Genomic DNA, 17,744 nt, shown 5'->3' on the forward strand with positions numbered 1-17,744 from the left:
TACATGATACGTGTTTCTTCTATTTCCCTGAACTCATCTGCCACTCTCCTCCTCATTCCTTAGTTCCAGCCACACTAGTCTCCTTGCCTTTTCTGAATGTAAAAGAAGACAGCCACCTACAGGACACTGCATGAATACTCTTTCTTAGATAGCCATAGTACACATAGTAGGTTCTCAATTGACATTTGCTAAAACGATAAATGAAAATGCCTTTTTACATCCTTGTTTTTTTCCATTTAGTTTCATCCGGAAGCATCATGATCTCCCAGGAGTTATTCTGGCTCAAACACTAGCTCTGCAAGCACTTGCTGCTTGTTCAACCTAATTAGCATTACTTACAAAGGAAATGTAGAGCAGCCCAGTGCAAGTGTAAAGAAAGCATTAATCAACCTGAGAGCAAAGCTTAAAAGCAAGATAGTAACAGAACCTACTTCCCAACTCCTTTAATTATTCTGGCAGCCACAAACAAAGTAGGCTGATGAGAGAGGATGGAGGCACTAAAGAGAGCACTGCCATGATTCTGTCCCAAGGAAGTCATTCTTTCTCTTACTTTCTTCCAGGTTTCTGGCACCTCCACCCTATCCAATTCCTTCATCCCCCATATGCACCTAAGTAAATAGTTCTAAATCTTTATAAAGTGAATTCAATCACTCTAGAGGGGAATATGCCTGCATTCTAAAATTTAAAAGCCTGGCTTATATCAGTTAAATGAAAACAAAATCTCATTCACTGCTTTAACACAGAGAGAAGGGAGCAGCTATGAGCCAAAAACAATATCATAATGACAACCCAAGCACCTGAACACATGTTAAGACCAATTTTCCCTGTTTAACTTCTTACCTTCTGGTTCTTCCAGCCATTAATTCACTTAATAATAGCAATAAAGTATAATTTTCAAAAAAAGATTAATTTATGATTCACACACAAACATAAAGTGAATAACTGTCAAAGATTTTAGTCAACTCATTAATTAATGAGTGAGCCAGTAGACACTAAAACCAGTTCAAATGAGGGTTTAATTACAGAGATCTGTATTCTCTACAGGACACATTTCCTTCATATCACCATGAAAAAAATCACTTGCATTGCCGTCAGCATTATGGTTTTCTGCAAGTTAACTTCCATCTCCAGAGTTGTTCAGTTGCTAGTGGAAGACATAATGATACACCCCTATGGGATTGAATAATCTCCAGTGAGTCCACTAAACAAAGCAAGCATACCACTCCAAAGACACCAGAATTCTATTTGCCCATTTCCAAGTCATCGGAAGTGTTTCCTGACATTAAAAAAGGAATTGCCTTACTTCACTATAATAACTTCAAAAACAAATTGTACTGAAAAGTCTCCAGAACAGTGAAATAGTTTAGACATGTTTATTATACCAGAGAAACAGTACGTACATGTTTTCTCTTCAACTGTTTGTTGATTCGTGACTTAAAAATTTACTCTCTGGCAGACTGACTTTTTGAAAAACAATTGCAACTCTATTGCTGCAGTGAAGTCATCATTTGTCATCAGTGTGCAATGGCAAAAGGGTGAGAAAGTAACAAGAAAAAGGGTACCGTAATACTTTATTTACATTTATTGTTTTCCATTTTTCATTTCCATGTGTCTGTATCCTGAGTGCTCCTGCCGGCAAGAGAAAGGCTCTATTCTCTTTGGTAGAAGTGAACTCATTGAACAATGCCACATACGTAGTATAATACTGTTCTCACAGTTGCACTAGGCACATAAACACCTCCACTCTTAAGAAATTGTTCTTTCAATATTTTACACACGGTTGCCAATGTTGGTAAAGAAAATTTTCTCCTTTACCCTTCAGGTCTCCTTTACCCTCCATAAGACAGATTGACAAGAGAAAAACAAACTCAATTACGTATGCACTGGAACTCCATAAGAAAATGAGACCCAAAAGACAAGTTGGCCAGTTGAGGTATATAGGCCATCCTGAGCTAAGGAATGGGATAGAGGCCTGGGGCTTCAAAGGGGAAAAGGGTAATTCACAGGACAATAAGAACAAATGTTTAGTAATTGGATGTCTGCCCTGTTATACAGATAGGTCATTCAGATCAAAGTTATTTCTGGTAATATCTCTCTCTGAGCCAGGCCCCCTATGTAAATCATTTTAGGTGCTTTGTAAAAGGTTTTCTTTTTGTTTCTTCATTTAAATTTTAATTAGTTAATATACAGTGCAATATTGGTTTCAGAAGTAGAATTCACTGATTCATCATTTATATACAATACCCAGTTGAGCACCCAATGCTTATCACAAAAAATGTCTTCCTTAATACCCATCACCCATCTAGCCAAAAGTTTTTCTTGTATCGGCTGGGTCTTAATTGCCTTGAGCTCAAAATAATCCACATGCCAAAGTGGCATATTTTGGGGTCACATATTTTGTTCTCCTTCACTATTAAGCATTTGGATTTTACATTTCTTAATGCTCTCAAATAAAGAAATGTTTAGAATTTTACATATACTTTCTTTTAAAAAAAGTTTTGTTTTGTTTTTGTTTTTGTTTTCAACTTTAATTCCAGCATAGTCACCATACAGTGTTATATTACCTTCAGGTGTAGAATATAGTGATTCAACAGTTCTATATATTATTCAGTGCTCATCATGGCAAGTGTACTCTTAATCACCTATTTTACTCATCCCCCTCCCAACCTCCCTTCTGGTAGCCATCAGTTTGTTGTCTGTCTATAGTTAAGAGTCTCTTTCTTGGTTTCTCTCTTTTTCCTTTGTTCATTTGTTTTGTTTCTTAAATTCCACATTGAATGAAACATGATATGATTTCCATGTTGCATCCATCCATGTTGCAAGTGGCAAGATTTCCTTCTTTTTTATGGCTGAATAATACTCCTTTGCATTTATATACTACATCCTCATTTATCCATTTATTTGGACTGCTTCATATTTGCATATACTTTAAATACCTTCTCACTCCAATGGCTTAAAGAATGTCTTCATTTAAAGTAAATAAATCGAAATCAAACAATTAATAAATATTACAATATTAATATTTCAAAAATTTGAAATGGATTGGCCTGTGACATCACCACCACCACCACCAACAACAAAGTAACATGTGATTTTTTTCAATAACTTACCCAGTTTTACATATTGGTTCTGAACAATTTTTTATAGAATATCAAATCTTGGACAGGGTTTCACAAATCATTATTATTTGCTAAATACACACTCATTTTCCTGATTCATGCTTCTAAACTCAACCACCCTCTTACTATGTCATATTCTCTCAGGGATGAATTGACATCATCTATTGCCATATGAGGAATCTTCCTTTTAGTAACATGTATCTTCATTTTATTTTTCTTCTCTCATTTGGTGTAATGAAAATATCATGGTTCACATAAACCTGCATCCAGATCATCTGTACTAGCATCAAAAATCAGTTCCTTTTGATGTTTGCATCAATCTTATATTTTTGTATGAACCTGACATCTTACTCATTTTATTTTTATTTTTTTAACTTTTTAAATCTTTATTTATTTTTGAGAGAGAGAGAGAGAGAAAGAGAGTGCAAGTAGGGGAGGAACAGAGACAGAGGGAGACAGAGAATCTGAAGCAGGCTCCAGGCTCCGAGCTGTCAGCACAGAGCCCAACACGAGGCTCAAACCCATGAATTGTGAGATCATGACCTGAGCTGAAGTCAGACACTTAACCAACTGAGCCACCCAGACACCCCTGATATCTTACTCATTTTATTTGGCCTTTAGTTTTTAATTGTATGATTAATATTTACTTGTTTTATGACAAAATTACTATTTCAATTTAATCCTGACAAATTTCTGTATACCTGAATAAATACTGCATGCACCATTCATTATTTCTTGATATGCCAACAATCCATGATGACAATCAACATTTAAATATATTAAAGTATATTTATTTATATTAAAATGTTTGTATTACATTGTATTAATATTTACATTAAAATGTTATTTTAAATATACACACACATTCTTGTGTAAGTAACAGCAGATGTCCACAGAAAGATGAGACACTTCAATTGTGAATGCCAGTAGCTGTAAAATCTATACATTTATAATATTCCATAACAAAATAATTCCTTTTTAAGATATATATGATTAATATCTAAGATCATCTGAAGGACAAAAATTCAAACTGTTTATTAATAACATTAATTCTGATAGTTCCCATTCCTCCAAATATGTAATATTATAAAGAAAATTCATCATTTATGTGAGAGGCACCAGAGAAGGCAAAACAATCAACATGAATAAAAATACTCAAGCTATTCTGAAGAATCTATCTTTAAAATTACTTGTCTTTAAATAAATTAAAATGTAATATTTTTGAGAGGATAGAGGATTGGGACTGGCATAATTTGTAAGAAAAAAGATAACAGACAAGATATTATGACTCAAAAGTAATGATTAATATTTTTTGCATGCTTGTTAGTTTGCAAAAGGCATTTCTTAGGTGACTAGCCACTGTTTATAAATTCGGTCTATAAATGTACTGTTCTGTATTTAAATGCTAACATTAGTAAAAGGGTTAAAAAAAACCCTCAATTCTACTAACTGAGACATTTAGCTAACTCAGAGACTAGCATGCCAGTTATCTGCAAGCTATGAGGCACTGTCCTTCAAACTTAAGTGATATCCAAATGAAATGCAATGCAATGATTTTACTGGACTCTGTGTCAATGCATGTTACATTTGTTTTGATACTATTTAAAATGTATAAATCTAACAGTAGATACAAGCACTTGTGAGTATAACTTTTTTAAATAATAAAACAAATTATAAATACAAATGATTCTAAAAAACAATGAAATTCAGTAACATCCATTATTTAATGTGATTTTTTTTTTCCTGAAACCAATTCACTGACTTCTAATATGAAGTTTAAAAATAAAAGCAGTAGCACCAAGTTCAGGCCTAGATTTATTCTGATTCTTTATTTTGACTTTAGTAAAATTAAGTCAGAAAATGGCTATTAACATAAGTATACTGTTAATAACTTGAAAATATATTTGCTAATTCAGGATAATTCCAATTTGCATCTAGCCAAAACTCTTCTTGTGAGCAACTCTCAAAGGCTAATGTTAGTAAGATATCTTTAAACACTGCCTCACTCACCTGAACATAGATTTAGCTTTATGGCTTTAAAAAAAATTATGTTAAATATATATATCTAACCCATATTGATAGAATAAGGAACATAACATTTATTTTATATTGACCAAAATACTTATTGCCAATGAATTTTCACAAGTTAGTAATAAAGAAATATGATTGACACATTTCTTTGGCCAGCAATGAGCAGTACTGATGATGACAGAGTTGATTTCTTTGAATTTAATATATCAGGGTTCAGAATACATTACTCACAAAATGCGATGCTTTGGCACATTGAACATCTTATGTTGAAGGAATCTGAGAAACATCCGGTGTAGAAAGACTCTTTGAACCCCTTTTTCTTCCCTGAAGCAGGTCATAGGACCTTCATGTGAGAGGTGCCTTCCCACATGCAAAGGAAAAAAAGCACTCTTATCCTCAAAGACAGACAGATGCTGAGAGGAATCCGAATAAACAGGTCTTGCTAACCATCTTGCTACTGAAATAACTGCACTTGCACATGTCCTATGCAAGCTGTAAAAATGATGGTAATCAGCAGCTCAGTAATTCATGAAGATACTGAATAACTCAGTATTTATCCCAATAATATTAAGCATATAAATATGCTTATTATTGATGATCATTGGAATATAATTTTTTATAAATTCTTATACAAAATTCATTAACCTCTGAAAATATGTTTATGTACCCCAGCAGCCCAAAATATCCAATTAGAGGACTATTTCTATGAGGTTAGAGTACACAGGGACAGATGAGTCTCACATGAGTTATATTGAATTGTTGATAGCTGAGGTAGGGTAAGGATGAATGAATCTAGAGCACAAGACACCAGCGGAGAAATAATATTAGTTTGAGTTCAGGATAGGGAACAACATATATCACAGTAGAATTTCTGGAAAATCAGGAGGAAGCTTTAGAATTTGGGGTGTGTAGGACTGCAGACCAAGAAAAAAAAAGAAAATAGAGAGAGGAGAAAATTACCACATAACCTAGGGTAGGCTCTGGGGATTAGCCAATTTATCATTACTCGAGCATGGTCCTGAGGAAAAGCAAGGATATAAGTATTTTTTGGAGCTGATTTCTTTACTAAACACAAGTTATAAAATAATTTAAAGAATCAGCAACTCTCAGCATTTGCTCATTTTTTCCTGATAGAATCAAGTCTATTTATTCTCTGCATGCCTATAACAATACTTTATAATGATGGAAATCAGCAGAATTATGTAGATTTAATTAAGTATAAGCATAATTAAATAAAAAAAGAATCCCTGAAATAGCTTTTAACATCTCAGTTAAAAAGGAAGACAGTATTCGGGTCAATGTTTTTGACTGAAGCTATATAAAGAAACTACTGAGCTTCAAAAGTTATTTGACCATCTGTCTTCCCTTAATCAGGTTCTAACAGGATAGGTTGTAGGCACAGGGCATAGAAAACCGTGTATAAGGAAGAGTTTCAGAAAGAAGAAGAAAATAATCCTGAATTGCAAAAGGCAGAAGTAATTTTAAGGCCCTGGATCACTTGTTTGAAAAATGTTATAAAGAAATGAATATGCTTTTCCTCTTCATGAGTGTTTTTTTTTTCCTTTTTTTTAAATTTTAGATTTTCATCTATACCATAATATTAAAATTAAATTAAAAATTTCTACACATATTTTATGATAAATTTGGATGGAGCAATTGGGATCACAAAATTAATTGTGTTTCTACTACCCTACCAAAATGGAACTCTCTGTTTTACATGTCACCCAAGAATTCACATTGAAATTCTCTAGACTCAGACAATTCATCTTTTTCAAACCCCTGAATACAAATAAAAGTTTTTAACAGATGACTCTGAGTGGCTGCTAATTAATACTCTTGGCCATCTCTTGGTCCTACCACTGAGTACCTCCTATGTTGCTCTCCTACAAATTATGCAGGAAAATATCTGTAACTCAGTAATACTGCAGCCAATATCAACACTCAATAACCTGGCAAGCATTAGAACAAGTCTATTTAGTTAAAAGTCTCTCAAATAGCTAAAGAGTTGGAGTTACATCATAGATTAGCACTATCTTTCATTTAAAAAAGAAATCTGAATAGACCAACACCAAATAAGTAAATTGAATAGATAATTAATAACCTTCCAAAACAGAAAGCTCCAGACTCAGATGGGTTCACAAGTGAATTTCACCAATTAAAGGAAGAACTTTTACCAATTCTTTCTCTCTCTCAGAAGACACAAGCTAAAGAAATACTTCCTAACTCATTTTACGAGACCAGAGTTAACCTTAAAACAAAGATGAGACAATAACATTGCAAATAAATAAAACTGCAGACACAATACCTCTAAAAAATCATCAATAAAATATTAGCAAGTCATATCCAACACTGTGTAAAAGGAATTATATACCACAACCAAGTAGGATTTATCCCAGGTATGTAAGGCTGGTTCATAATTTGAAAAATAATTACATAACCATCACATAAAAAGGCAAAAAAACCCTCACAATTACATCAATAGATGTAGAAAAATTATGACAAAAATCTAACACCATTTGTGATAAAAATTCTCAGTAAGGAATAGAAAGGAACTTCCTCAATTTGATAAAGGATATCTATTTTTAAAATCCACAGATAATATACTAATGATAAAAAACTTGAGGGGCACCTGGGTGGCTCCGTTGGTTGTGCATCCGACTCCAGCTCAGGTCATGATCTCGCGGTTTGTGAGTTCAAGCCCCACGTTGGGCGCTATGCTGATAGCTGGGAGCCTGGAGCCTGCTTCAGATTCTGTGTCTCCTTCTCTCTCTGCCCCTCCCCTGTTTGTGCTCTGTCTCTGTCACTCAAAAATGAATAAATGTAAAAAAAAAATTTTAAAAACTTGAAGCCTTCCTACAAATAAGATAAACTAGGCAAGTATGTTCCTTCTCACCACTGCTTTTCAACATTGTACTGATAATCCTAGGTAATGCAATAAGACAAGAAAATGAAATAAAAGATATTGAGAAGGAAGAAATAAAACTGTCCTTGTTCTTAGATAACATGATTATCTACGAAGAAGATCTAAAAGAGCAGAAAAAAACTTTAGAAACTAATGAGTGACTACAGGAATGTTACAGGACAAGGTAAATCCATAAAAGTCAATCATGTTCCTATATATCAATAATGAATAAGTAGAATTTAAAATTAAAAACACAATACCATTTACATTAGCATTTCCCAAAATGAAATACTTCAATATAAACCTTAAAAAGTATGTTTAAGATTTGTATGAGGAAAACTACAAAACTGTGATAAGGGAAATCAAAGAAGAACATAAAAAAAGGAGAGATTCTCAATGCTCATGGATAGAAAGACTCAATGTCATCACATACACACTATGATTTCAATTACATGACATTCTGGAAAAGGGTAAAACTATGCAGACAGTAAAAAGATCAGTGGTTACCAAGGGTGAGGGGTGAGGGGACTCAGTTGGCAGAACATTTTTAGGGCAGTGAAACTTTCATCTATGGTATTATAATGGTGGATTCATGTCATTATACATTTTTCCAAATCCATGTAATATATCCAAAGAGTGAACTCTGAACTTCAGGTAATAAAATGAATCAACTTAGGTTCATCAACTGTAACAAATAAAGAACTCCGGTAGGGGATACTGATAATAATAAAGGCCATGCATGTGGTGGAGTCTGGGGGGGGGGGGGCAAAGAGAAATCTATGTACTTTCTCCAATTCCCTTTTAACCTTTTCTAATGAAATCATACCAAGAAATACAGACAAATAAACACAAGTGGACCTCCTCTTGGTGAAGTATGGTAAAAAACACTAAAATTTTACCTACCCTTTTCTACCCACACCAACTACCACCATTCAAGCAACTGTGAAAATAATCCTGTTATAATTCTCCCCAGAAGCAGAAATAGCCCAGAAACAACTAACTTAAGCAACAATTTAAGCTTAAATAAGAGTTATGTGGTATTATTTATGCCATACAGTATTCTATAGTTTCAATGATTTATTGTTATGATACCAACTAGAAGTTAGTATCTTTGACTTCACACTATTTCTGTCTACTGAATATCTCTATACCTAGCACAACACACACACATTCTCACTAAAACTACTCCTTTACCTATTATCTCATTTAATATCTTCCAAATCCTAAACATTCCCATTCAACTTTCACTTCTATATCTCTTCATCTAATCTACTATCAAATATTCTGGATATATTCTTCAAGTATCTCTCAATACAGCTATTCTTTTGCTACACTGCTTCTCTTTTAAGGGCTTATCTCATTAACTTGCTATACATTTCTGCCTCCAGTCTCTTCTTGATCTGCACATTGTCCTCATACTTACCTAAGTCATACAGCAGATAGTATAACTGTTCCATTGTACCCTTTTACCAAAAAAAAAAAAAAAAAAAAAAAAAAAAAAAAAAAATATATATATATATATATATATATATATATATATATATATATAATATCTTTTTAAAGGCCACAGACCTTCATTAAAGTACTCCTGTATAATTTTTCAGATTATTCTCACAATATTTTTCCTTGGCCTGTAATCCAGTCAAAATAATTGCACATTTAGATAATACCATTCTCCTTTTGGTCTCCATGCCTATTTCCAGGCTTTCCTCTTCAAATTTCATTCTTTATATTCTCTACCTAATAAAACATAATCTTACAAACTTCATCTTAGAATCATCTCTTTAAAGTCTTTTCTCTCTCTCTACAGTGAGATACTCTCTCTCCAGCTCTCTCTCACTAGAGATAGCTCTCTCTAGTGAGCTAGACTCCAGCAGAATTTCCTTGATGTGTCTATTATAGACATTATTAAGTACAGTGTAATTATCCTCCACCATGAGAGCTTTGTTACTAGATGTATGGACTTGGGTATATATCATTATTCCCCAGAAAAGAGGAATTCATTATATATATTGGTTCTTGCAAAGTACTCAATTACTCTAGTTCATCAAATGTAAAATGACATTCATTATAAGAGGCACATTATTCTATATACTACTGAGAAAAGAAAAAACTGATTGCAATTAAACTATGACATGCCATTGAATATAAGAAACATCTCAGTTTGAAGGATGTTAAAATATGAAAATAAATGAGAGCAGGGGCGCCTGGGTGGCTTGGTCGGTTAAGCGTCTGACTTCGGCTCAGGTCATGATCTCACGGTCCGTGAGTTCGAGCCCTGCATCGGGCTCTGTGCTGACAGCTCAGAGCCTGGAGCCCATTTCAGATTCTGTGTCTCCCTCTCTCTCTGCCCCTCCCCTGTTCATGCTCTGTCTCTGTCTCAAAAATAAATAAACGTTAAAAAAAAAAAAAAGAAAAGAAATGAGAGTCTTAAAAGGATTAAAATAGAATGCTTTATTTTGAACCCTAAATATTGTTCAGGGAAAATACAATAACCAGAAATATTTTTAATCAGGGTTAGTTTGCACATTTAAAGAAGGTATTTTTTGTAAATTATGTAACCACTGTGGGAAACATAATGGAGGTTCCTCAAAAAACTAAGAATAAAAATGCTATATGATACAGTAATTCCACTACAGGGCATTTACCTAAAGACAATGAAAACACTAATTTGAAGATATATATATATACCCCTACGTTTATGGTAGCATTACTTACAGTAGCCAAGATAGGAAAGCAACCCAAGTGTCCATCAATAGATGAATGACTAAAGAAGATGTGGTGTGTGTATGCATAAACACACACACACACACACACACACACACACAATGTAATTATTCTGCCATAAAAAAAGAACAAAATTTTCCACAACATGGATGGACATAGAAACCTCTATGTATTATACTAAATAAAATAAGACAGAGAAATACAAATATCATATAATTCCACTTATATGTGGAACCTAAAAAAAGGCAAACAAAACAAACAAAAACACTCTTATATACAGAGAACGGGTGATTACAGAGTACAGGTGGGTAGGAGATTGGTGAAATGGGTGAAGGGGATTAAGAGGTACAAATTTTGAGTTATAAAATAAATAAGTCACGGAGATAAAAAGTACAGTACAGAGAACATAGTCAATAATATTGCAATAATGTTACATGACGAATGGTGAGTACACTCACCATGGTGAGCACTGAGTAATGTACAGAATTGTGAAATCACTATGTTGTACACCTAAAACAGATACAACATTGTATGTCAATTATACTTCGATAGTAAATTTTTAAAAAAGGAAAACTGGGGGATGGTGAAAAATAATGTTACCTACATTACTTAACTTGGACGATTACATTTTTAATGTTAGGTTAATTAGAAGATGAAGTACTTTAAGGAAAATAAATTTCACACAACTGCAAAAAAGAAAAAGATACTTGTTTTAAAAAAGGTGTTAAATAAAAGCATGGGGAAACAAACAATACAGATGTGACATTTAATCTCAAGTATACAACCTAACAATTCCAAGTATTTTATGTGATTGAAAACAAGCATTTTAAGTCACTTGAAACAAGTCACATTCTCTACTAAAATATGGTAATCATGAATACACAATTACAAGATATAGTAAATGAAACAAAACAAAAACAAACAAAAACAGTTATCATAATGATGTGTGAATAGATACTTCAAGTACATAAGTACTACATTGATTAAAAAAACATTCACAGGAGAAAAATAATCTGTATTAAATATCTTAAAAGGAAGTAAAAATGGTATTCTCTGGAATATTGTACTAAATGAATCAAGAGCTGATAACAGAGATTCTAAAACAACATTTGATTTTTTTTATTATTTTTGTAATAAATGAATATAGAAAATATGATGTTTAATAATTAGATATACAATTCATCCTATGTTAAATAATGTGATGAGAATAAACTTTACATAGATGTTATGAAATATATACTTTGACATATAAAATTAATAAATTAAGTATTTTAAATAGATATTTATCTCATTCAATTATATATCTAAAGGTTGACTGGAAAATGTGGGCATTTTCTTTATTTAGAAGCGATTTTTATTATAATATTTGATATACAGTAATCTTGAATTAACCGTACTGAGGACATTTCCTATGTCAAAATAATTTTTTTAAAGTGTCCTGCCTCAATGTGTGTCCATGTGAATGGGTCATTAAAGTCTTCCTAATGCACTGCTATTGCTTAACAACAACAACAAAAGTTTAGAATAATGAAGATAAATTAAAAAATATATATTAGGAGATCTGGCATACTATCTTATTAAAACCAAGTGCTTAACTTTCTTAAATAAAAGAATATTAGATAAAGAAGATGTGATACACACACACACACACACACACACACACACACACACACACACACACTCATACACACACAGGAATATTACTTGACCATAAAAAAATAATAAGATCTTGCCTTTGTGACAACATGGATGGACCCAGCGCTTATCATGCTAAATGAAAAAAGAGAAAGACAAATACCATATGACTTCACTTATATGTGAAATCTGGAAAACAAAAAAATGAACAAACACAACAGAAACAGGCCAATAAATACGGAGAATAAACTGATGGTTGCCAGAGGAGAAGTGGGCAAAGGGATGGGTGAAACAGATGAAAAGAGTGTGGGAGGTAAAGGCTTCTAGTTATGGAATGAATAAGTCATGGGGATGAAAAGTACAGCATGGAAAATAGTCAATGGTTAGAATAGATTTGTACAGTGACAGATGGTAGTGACACTAGGGGTGAGCACAGCATAATATATGGAGTTGCAGAATCACTACGATGTACACCTGAAACTAATGGAACATTGTGTGTCAGCTAAACTTCAAAAAAAAAAAGTTTTCTTTTAAGTTCAGTCATACTGGAAACGATTTCACTGTGACACACCTACAAGTTAATACTCAATAGATACGATGGTATCTATACATATATGTACACATGTATATATGTATACATATATATGGTATCTATCCAAATTAATTTAATGAAAAGTTTTCAACCAAGATGTAAAAATGAAAGAAAATAGTAGTTTACAAAGTTAATATATAAAGTAGGATAAAATAATTAATAAACAACACAGAATATTCTATTTCCCCCAAACATCTCAAGTTCTTTGCAAATGAATTATTCAAAATGTGGCAATAAATCAAAGTAGTAATTTGAAGGTTTTAAAAACAGACATTTTAAGTGATTTTATATTAACAAAGAAGTTGTCAAAATCAATGGAAGTTTCTTTTTTCATAGTAATGTTTCACTAGAGCATAAGGTTTCTTTCTTTTTTTTTTCTGGCTACATATATTTAATTTACTAAAGAATGTTGCTAAGCAAAATTTTTACATAATAGTCATGCAGCTTTTGATATGACATGGATTTTTTTCAAAAGTTACTTTTTTTCAACCATCAAAAATGTAAAATTTGACCATGAGAAATTTAAATTTCATTCTTTTTTTTTTTTTTTTTTTATCACAAGTTTACTCTTTAATCCCATTCCCTATCTCCCTCCTCCCACCACTTACCTCCTCCCAGTAACCATCAGTTTGTTCTACAGTTAAGAGTCTGTTTGGGGTGCTTGGGTGGCTCAGTCAGTTGAGCCTCCGACTTCAGCTGAGGTCATGATCTCACGGTTAGTGAGTTTGAGCCACAAGTCAGGCTCTGTACTGACAGCTCAGAGCCTAGAGCCTGGAGCCTGCTTTGGATTCTGTGTCTCCCTTTCTCTCTGCCCCTCCCCTGCTCATGCTCTGTCTTTCAAAAATAAATAAATATTAAAAAAAATTTTTTTTAAAGAGTCTGTTTTTTGGTTTGTCTTTTTCCCCTTGCTGATTAGCTTTGTTTCTTAAATTCCACATATGAGTGAGGTCATATGATATTTGTCTTTCTCTGATTTATTTTGATTAGCATTATACTCTCTTCCATTGTCGATAGATAGATCATATAAATGTCTATCGCATATATATACACACCACATATTCTTTATCCATTCATTTGTTCATGGACACTTGGGCTGCTTCCAAAGCTTCCCATTGTAAATAATGCTGCAATAAACATATGCGTGCAGGTATTACTTTGAATTAATGTTTTTGTATTTGGGGAATAAATACCCACTAGTGCACTTACTGGTTTTACTGTAGCTCTATTTATAATTTTTTGAAGAACCTCCATACTGTTTTCCAGAGTGGCCACACCAGTTTGCATTCCCACCTACAGTGCAAAAGTGTTCCTTTCTTCTCCACAGCCTCAACAATACTTGTGTTGCTGATTTTAGCCATTCTAATGGGTATGAGGTGATATCTCATTGTAATTTTGATTCGAACATGGGGTTTCCTAAGGCAATTAAGTTCTCTAAGTCAAAATATCTGAATTCACATATCATGAGTTTTCACTCTGATCAAAGACAGAAAAGATGGAAAAGGACAAGATCTACATAGACTTTACTATTAGAGAAGTATCCCTGCCCAATTCACACACATGATAAATTGGGAACCCAAACCTTAGAACAGAGGGCAGCCAGTATAATGACAAAGAAAGTGTAATCTGATATTAAATGTATGTATATTTTTCCTCCCATAAATACACAAATTTAAAAATAGTTGCCCTCTCTAAAACTAAGAGGTCCCCTTTTAAAACATATTAATATAATTGACAGTTAAATAATCCCTGCAATTAATAATTTTATTATTATCATCGTTCGTGGGTTTGAGCCCCACATCGGGCTCTCTTGCTAACAGTACAGAGCCTGGAGCTTGCTTTGAATTCTATGTCTGTCTGTCTCTCTCTCTCTCTCTCTCTCTCTCTCTGCCCTTCCCCCACTCAGTCTGTCTCTGTCTTGTTAAAAAATTTAAAAACATAGTAATTTTTACTATCACTTTTTATTTTTTGTCAAATAAGTCCCAAAGTAGTCTTGAAATAAGAGCAGATAGCTTTATAAAAGTCAGAAATGCCATGGTCTATATTCATCCTCTGAGACTCTAGCTAGACATCCAGCTGAGACTCCTAATGATCATTCAATTACATATTTATAAAGCACCTGTACAAAATGATATGCTACAGAATTTCATGTATATCATAATTGAATGGGAGTGGGATGGACAGGTAAACAATCACTTATAATTAACCATGGATGCTATGGAATTTCTACATATTAGGAGATTGTTGTGTGGAAAATAAAATGTTGAAAACAGAAGTACACTGTCTCTACCTGCAGGGATGCTGCAGAAAAGAAAAAAGAAGATGACTAGGTCTGATCCCTTTGCCAAACATGCTAATTACTGCCCTTCTGGTAGACACATGTGTGGTACTTGGTAATGGGAGAATCCTTAAATTTGAAATGCTTTTCCAAGATGTGCCTAGCCTGTTCAGAACTGCTTATGGAGAATAAACATGTAATATAAACCACATAATTACCAGGGTATAACTTGTAGATATTCATGAACTAAATAGCTCATGTTTGTGTAAATGATGACCTGTGTGCATCACTTAGGTATCACAGATGTTAAAACCAAATCAGAAAACATCACAATACAGCAAGAAACAATCTGAAGCACTGTGGGGAGTCCTGCACTTCTCCATACTTCTTCACCTATGTTTCACATTTACTGTTACTTTTGAAATTTTGAAATTATTAGCAAACTTTGGTATTAGCTAAGAGTTCCAATTTTTGTAAGATTTAACAATCCCATGGTGTGAGTTATCTCAGGTTAGCAATCTGATTTGAAGGAGAGGATTGTAAGATTTGTTTAGAAGCTGCATGAGCAAAGCAATGACTCTGTATTTACATAGATTATATATTCTGGGGTATTGTAATGGAAGGATTAATGAAGATCACAGAATTTAATACTCTGAGTCTATCCACTTCTTGGCACTATCACCATAGTGTAAATAGTGTACATACCTAATAGATAAGCAAACCTTATGCGTAATAGGCACATATCAGATACTTGGTTTAAGAAAAAAATGGGAATACCTTGTCATTTATCATTTCCTGTGCCATTTTTATTAGTTTACTAGGCCACTAGGTGGGCCAATTTAAAAGGATATTCAACAAATAAATGACATACATGGATATACATTTTAGGTAAATATGTTCTGCCCTTGACATAGAGAACAAATTGCAAAAGGGTAAAAGCAGAGGTGAGAACACTTCACAGGGTAAGGGCTGGAGGACTGTAGTTATAAATGGAGAAATTGATACAGGGCTTATATATGGATAGCAGTGAGAGTTAGAGAGATATTATGATGGATTAGCAAACTGTCCCGTGCCAGGATTATGGATAAATGCAAGGTTCAGGATGAACATAATTATTTGTCTTCCATAAGTAATATTTGTAGATAAGAGAGAAAGGAGTTATAAGAAGAGTTCTGAAATACCATAATTTGTTTTCTTTTTTCCTCTTTCTTTTCTTTCCATATAATCCATTGGTACAGAGAATGGAAGAAAGGTGTTAGGATATCTGTCCTATGGGACTAGTCTATGGTGAATGCCTCCTAAATAAATATACACATAACCTGTTCCCATCAAAGATTTTTTAGCTGCAAAGTAGATATTGCCAACAACTAAACTCTTCTGTGAGTTTTTCTAAAGCTATATCAATTGTTTAATCTCTTGGAAAGTGCCTAAAATCACAAGCATGTGGGAGAAACTGAAGCATGAGGAAAGGACACGTCATCCTGAAGAGCCAGAGGAAATTCATATCAAGAATACAACTTCAAAACCAGAGAATTTTGGTATAAATAAGAGATGGGGGGGGGGGGGGACAAGTGGACAAGTGAGGGCCCATGGGGGCTTCCATAATTTAATACTGTTTGAAGAGCACAGACACGAGTAGCAACAGGTAGACCACACCTTGCTCTGCCCAGTGGACAGAGAGGTGCACACGCAGAGATCTGGGCTTTTGGGACTATTCTCCCCCAGGACAGACAAGTCATATGCTGGGGACAGGGTACAAAGCAACACTGATGCAGGGGGAAAAGGGGTCATTGCTCTTGGAAGTGAATGAGGACAAGCTGAGACCACATTGCCACTGCATACTCCCAGGGTCTGTCTGGGTCAATCTGGGGATCCTCTGTCTGTCTACTCCCCGTATTTGTGAGCAGGGACGGGGAGTGCCCTGGCACTTTATGGGTTGTGGTCAGCCTTGGTAATAAACTCATCAGTGAGGCCAAGGGGTAGGATCAGGCTTAGGAGGCTAAAGCATGAGGTGGGAGGACCCAATATTCATGGCTTCACATGTGCCGCCTGGGGAGTTACCTGGTTTGGGAGGAGATGCCCTCTACCACCGACTTGCTGGGTGACGTGGACCAGTTTCCTTCTCCTGTCTGGGCCTCCTCTCCTGTGACAGTCTTGTCCGGGCCCAACCGCAGATGAGACCCTCCGGGCAGGAGGCGACAATGCAGGCCTCCAGGAAAATGAGAACCGACTGCCCTGGGCCATCTTGGTGCACTCCAGGGCCTCCAACAGTGGCACGTCATGGATACACAGCGCTGTACCAGCACCTAGGCTGGGGCCAGCGGGCCCCCGAGTCTCGGGCCTCCTGGCAGGTCGTCCCTGTACACGCTTCCACTGCTGCCCAGGCTGGTGTTGCCCAGGCCCACACTGAGGGGAGCGTCCTGTTCAGCCGCCCACTGCGCGCGGGTCCGTGGCAGCAGGACA

At 34.6% G+C, this 17,744-nt stretch overlaps 1 pseudogene; it reads right to left on the reverse strand.

The window, feature by feature from the left end:
• LOC132684321 (zinc finger protein ubi-d4 pseudogene) overlaps positions 1 to 17,072 on the reverse strand; it is a 105,522-nt pseudogene extending 88,450 nt beyond the window's left edge.
• Positions 17,073 to 17,744: the final 672 nt, after the last annotated feature.

This window comes from Panthera onca, chromosome C2 (assembly GCF_046562875.1).
Source record: "Panthera onca isolate mPanOnc1 chromosome C2, mPanOnc1 haplotype 2, whole genome shotgun sequence".
In the NCBI taxonomy this organism is placed as follows: Eukaryota; Metazoa; Chordata; class Mammalia; order Carnivora; family Felidae; genus Panthera; species Panthera onca.